Source organism: Bactrocera tryoni, chromosome 2 (genome assembly GCF_016617805.1).
Source record: "Bactrocera tryoni isolate S06 chromosome 2, CSIRO_BtryS06_freeze2, whole genome shotgun sequence".
Classification (NCBI taxonomy): domain Eukaryota; kingdom Metazoa; phylum Arthropoda; class Insecta; order Diptera; family Tephritidae; genus Bactrocera; species Bactrocera tryoni.
This window is the reverse complement of record NC_052500.1, coordinates 58,295,994-58,301,690: the sequence shown is the minus strand read 5'-3', so window position 1 is coordinate 58,301,690 and position 5,697 is coordinate 58,295,994. Positions and strand designations below refer to the sequence as shown.

General features: G+C 32.4%; 1 long non-coding RNA gene across 1 annotated transcript; it reads right to left on the bottom strand.

Moving 5' to 3' along the window:
* Positions 1–1,674: 1,674 nt before the first annotated feature.
* Positions 1,675–2,917, bottom strand: LOC120769594. Its single transcript, XR_005704863.1, has 5 exons — positions 2,623–2,917; positions 2,415–2,550; positions 2,166–2,335; positions 1,944–2,109; positions 1,675–1,878 (listed from the first exon to the last, which is right to left on the bottom strand). It is a non-coding gene; the product is annotated as an uncharacterized LOC120769594 (long non-coding RNA).
* Between the last annotated feature and the right edge of the window lie 2,780 nt (positions 2,918–5,697).

Here is a 5,697-nt window from a genome sequence, read left to right as displayed (position 1 = left end):
GGCAGGTTTTCGAGCCCAGGGGATCATTGATCTCAAAATCGTCCATGTACAAGAAAAGCGGTATTGTCAACTTGCCTTCATCGCATTTCTCAGTTTTCCAAAGATCTCCATTTATAAAAATATAATAGGAAGCAAATTTTGAAATGATTTCAACATTGGCAATAATTGATTCCTATACCCCTTCACTTTCAAAAAATTTTTTTATTTGAAAAGGTATGAGATTCAATACTATTTCTGCTTTAGCGCTAGTTAAAGTCAGATTATTATTTAAAATAATTGCTTATTACATATTTTTGCGGATGTTTAAAATGCTTCAAGTTTTCCAATTCTTTAAGAAACTTATACTCAGAATCCACATTTTTAAATGGTTCAGATAAATTTCTCATTATTTCATCAGATAGAACTCTATTTTCAAAATTTTGAATCAACGGGTTAACCATTTCTACTATTGGAGCCATGATACGTTCTTTTATAGATTTTTGAATACTAAAAACGTCTTTTCTCGAAAAATGTGGATGATTGTGCAGTTCAAGAGTAAATTCAAAGACTGAATGCTTGAAGTTTGCAAGACATGGAAGTGGATACTCATCACGATACTGTAATTGTGTAAGTGGCTCTTGTGAAACTAACGATTGACCGAAATCATTATTTACAGAGGAAAAACTCACAGTTTTATGCTTTTCTAAGTGTTTGCGGAACCTATACACATTGTGAAATATTTGATTGCAAATTTCCTCATTGCAAACATATTTTGCTATGGACTGAAGCCCATGATCTTCCTTTAAATGACTTATAAGTAAACATGAAGGTAAGTAGGGTTTGTGACATAAATAAATAGCAAGCAAATTTGGCATTTTTAAAAATTAAAAAGAAAAGAAAGAAAATAAAAAATTAGTTATCTAACTTGCTGAGTAAATTTGAAACTGAAGGAAAGTCTTCAGACTTAAGCCCAAAAAAGTATTGTTCTAAAAATACCCAAATATGCTTGCAATTATGGGAATATTCAATTTGGAATACACAACTTAACTTATACTATGTTCGAACCGACAACGAAAACACAGTTTTCGCTGAAAACTTACATTCCACTCATTATAATCGGTGCCTGGTCTAGTTTAATTGATGTTTTTGGAAGAAATATTTTGCCGGCCCTAAATTGTCACTTGATATTTTTCTACATTCTATATACAAATACAGCTGTCACTTGATATTCTCATATTAGGGGGATTCTCTTGCTCTGCAAGACCTTGCACGGTGCAGAAATTGCAGAATTTTCCTATTGGTGCAACGGCACAACAACAAACACACGCAGAAAATTATTTGCAATGGCTGCAAAATATGTCAGACCAAAACCCATGTTTATTTTCGTGCCGTTATATATCACTAGATTCTGCAAAGGGTGCTCTTTTGGCCTTGCATATTTCGGTATAGGATTTTTGCATTTTGTGCCATCGTGCAATCTTGCAAGAGCAAAAGAATGCCGCTATTGATAGTTGTCAGTGAAAACTCATCGAAAAGACTTAGATTCCACAACATACAAATGTGTTTTCAATGTCGGTCCGAACATAGTAGGTATTAATAATACAGTCGACGCATTTCGTAAAGTGGGGCACTTCCACTTAAGCCTGTAACAAAATATAAAGAATTCTGATATACTTGTATAGTCCTCACCTACTGTAATGATTTGAGGCTGCAATTGCTGTTTTTTAATCGCGTATTGCTCAATTTTGGACGAAATCTTTGGTAATATATCATTTGGTGTAGTTGCTGGTGTTATAAGCTCTGATTGAGCGTCACCAATCGTTGGTTTGTGGGTTTTGCTCTGACGCTGTGGCTGAAGAACCGCATGGGGCAGTAACAACACAATGCAATATTTAGAATCTGAAATTATAAATTAATTCAATATATGAATATTTTAATATTGTAAAGTTTTCATGTTTTCTTACCATTTGATAACTCTTTGTAAATGAGTTTCAAAAGTAGTAACTCTCGGCTGGCTTGGTCTTTTACTTCCGCATTTAAGATAGGAAGGATTACTTTATAAAACTTGTAAAGTTTTAAGAACAGCTCGTTTCTAATATCTGGATGCATGGCATTAAAATCAATATCAACCTGTTATAATTAAATAATGTTTAATTTGAAAATAAATACTTTGTGTTTTTTCTTACCAATTCGTAACCGTTAAAATCATTATAGCGCGGCCAGTCTGCTAGCAAATCCGTTAGAGACCTCTTACATTTATTTCTAAACGTGCATGTATGTATCTACCCAAAACTTTTTAACTTTTTCCCAAGGTGTGCAGTTATGTGCCAACCAACACTTTTTTCCAAAACGTTATCTGCAGTGCAAGAAATTAAATTAAATATTGTTAAAACAACAAATTATTTTATAAAGTAGGAGTAAAATGTATTGCATACCGTCAAAAACATCTCCATGAGCTTCCTGCGTAAAAGAATTAGCTTTGTTTTCCAACTTTAGGACATTAGCCCAACGCGAGAACAATTTACCAATCGGATTCTGTTTTCCCATTTTTCTTTCCAAAAAGTGAAATTCCTAATAAATATATAAGAGTAACAAAAAGTTTTTGTAAGTTTTTAGTAGTTGTAGTCGAATTCGTGCAATTACCTTCATTTCTTTAGGAAATACCGCAACAATTTCATTCGCCCATTCCCTCATATCTGAGTATTGCATTTTGCATCCTAAACCAATATAGTTGTCAACGATGCAATGTGTTACATTTTTTTGGTTTCTACTGTCCAAGTAGCCATGCCTTTCTTGATAACTGAAAGCAAGTTGTCCCTTTACTGACGCTTTTAAAAGCTCGCGTAGATTGAAATTCTTGGTTTGAGGCGAACAAGGTAGCATACTACATTCTCCCGATTTGACGGAAGACAAATCACTGGATATTTTTTTCAGCCAATCTAAGACTTCGGTGTTTGAAATTTGTGTCTCCTGGTCACAAATAAATGGAATACCCTTAAAAACAGAAATGAGTAGATTATCTTGCTTCTTACTTATATTATAAATCAGTGAGTTAGCGAGTGAATCACTGAGTGTGTAGTTATTTAAATTTTAGTATAAAAGTAAGTACTAACTGATTTTCTTCCTAGCCGATATCTGCCTTTTTTCGTGCTATAGATTTTATAAAAAATTGGCAAAAATGAGATAGTACTGAAATTTATAGAACTACAAAGTTATATACTCGGAAAAAATCTAAAAAAATTTGGCAAAAATTGAGAAAAATTTGGTGAAAATTCGTCTAATTTTCCTGAATTTACTACAAAGTTATTAAATTTAATTAACAAAATTTGCATTAAACTGTTGCGGTTGCTTTCATAAAAAATAGCGAAAAATTGCAATTTTAGCATGTACACTTTCTTTTGATATAGCGCGATCTTCCACTCAGCCCTTGATATACATATCGTCGATCGCTTGTTAGAAAAATGTGCCCTTTTTTCAGTTTTGAGCTAATCAAACCACTGAATTAGGCATTGATTGGTCTATATGTATTATATTAGAATCTAAAGTGAAATGCATAACAGAAAGCTACTGCAATTTGCAAGCAAAAAACAATAATGTAGAAAAATGTATTGAATTTCGAAAACAGTCAACTTTTAAACGTGCTTCCCCAAAACTATTATTTTGGCACATTCATGCTTCTGGCAAGCGAGCGACAATATGTCTGTAGATATAAGAGCGGTACGCAGATCGTAAGAACCCGCTCAAGAAAAAATTTTAGTTTTGCTCTAAAAGCCAAATTCGACCACCTCAAGAAAACCTTCCTGGTGCAAATCTGCTCATGCAAGATGCAGTTTGAAGGGCATTTTATAAAGAAAATCCACACACTAACAAATTAAAATGACTTCAAATTTGGTTTTTAGAGCAAAATTAAAGTTTTTTCTTGAGCGATTACTTGTGTTGTGCATACCACTCTATAAACTGAATTGATAATTTAAAATCCCCCCGTTCAATCAGGGTATCAATTATTTCGTTTAGCAAGCCCCAATACTTTAATAATTCCAAGAATTCATTGTTGCCTTGGCTTGGTTCACCATAAATATCGCACAATTCGAATGTAATATAATAATTTTTACAACACAACTAGCAAGCAATACAACACAAGAGCAACTGAAATTTGGCACGTGCCATTTCAACGTTATTGCAGGTGTTTAATATATAAGTTACGCAATCACTTTCGTGAGAGCGAAAAAAAATACAATTTTAGTTTTAGGCGGACAGCGATTCCGCGTTTATTGAGTTTAAATTAACAACTGCCCAACTGATCTAGTTTGCAAGTACTTATATTTATATTAAAGCTAGGGCTATGCACTTAATTATTTGCATCACCAGTTTATTGTACTGAGCAGACTGCTGCAATAGCAATATTGTTTCAGCTTGCGCTTTGCGCTTTGCGTTATCGTTTGCTATTCTTTGGAAAGTTAATATTTCTGCAATAATGCAATATTATTGATTTCCGTTGCATAAAAATTGGCACAACCAATATTGCAATTAATTCCGGGAATTTGAATGTTAACTATTCTTAAGACACGTGCCGGAAGTTGGCTGTGGGGTTACTAATCTTTGGTGTTAACTCTTCCCCTCTTAAATCGATTGTCCCCAATCGGTGTTTTTGTAAAATATTCTAAGATATTGCGACTTGTAAAAATGGACCGTTTTTTTAATTTGAAACGTCTTCAGTTTTTCCTTGCGATACTGGTGATACATATAGCTTGTGCTTGTGCTTAATTATGAATACCAAAATGAATACCACTAGTACTATAATAAATACTAGTGCGACATCAGTGCTTAGACTAATTATATGCGTTTTATAGTTTTCATTCACTAAGAGTTTAATGTGATCATCTTGATTTAATTGTTTTAAGTACAAAGATTTCAACTTTAGATTTGGAAAAGATGTATTTTGGTATTTAATTTTTGTTATCATATTTGGCAAAATAAATTGATCGAATGCTTTCATTTTTACATTAGAAAAGGTTTTATTCATTACTCTAATTTCACAGTTCTCAAATTTAATAAGAAAATTTCCTTTAATTTTTATTTTAATTTTATTACAATTGTGTACAATTTCAGAATAGAAATTCTTAAATATTAGTATACCAGGTAAAATTTCGTTTACAACGGTTTCTTCAAAGGTTTGCATATCGCAGTATGCTTCTTCGAAGTTTAGTATATTCTTTAAACAATCATCTACAATTTTTTTCAAATTTTGTTTCAGATTTTCCTTTACATTTACATTAAAAATATTGTTCATATTATCCACTAGTATTTCATAATTTTTCAATATGATTGTTTTATTTTTGGCATTAGGGATAGGCTCGGACAGGATTTTGGATAGGATATCTCGTGAATAGTTAGGAATTTTAAGGATTATGATAATATTCTGTTCTTGTACGGCGACGGAAACTTTGATGTTAGAGTAGCTGTCAAAGTCATTAATCAAGTTGAGTTCTGTCTCTGTTAAAATATCGGTGGGAATTATTCCGAGTTTGCTTGAAAATATTATTTTTATGAATTATTCTCCCTGACTTTGTTTTGACTGTAGTGTTATAATTTTGTAGTACGATTTCTTTCTTGTATCTAGCTGATAATTTATTTCCTAATCTACGATTTATCTTTACGAAAAATCTCATCGCCTTCCGAATATTGTTTCGGTGTCAATCTGTTTTTATTATGGAAAGA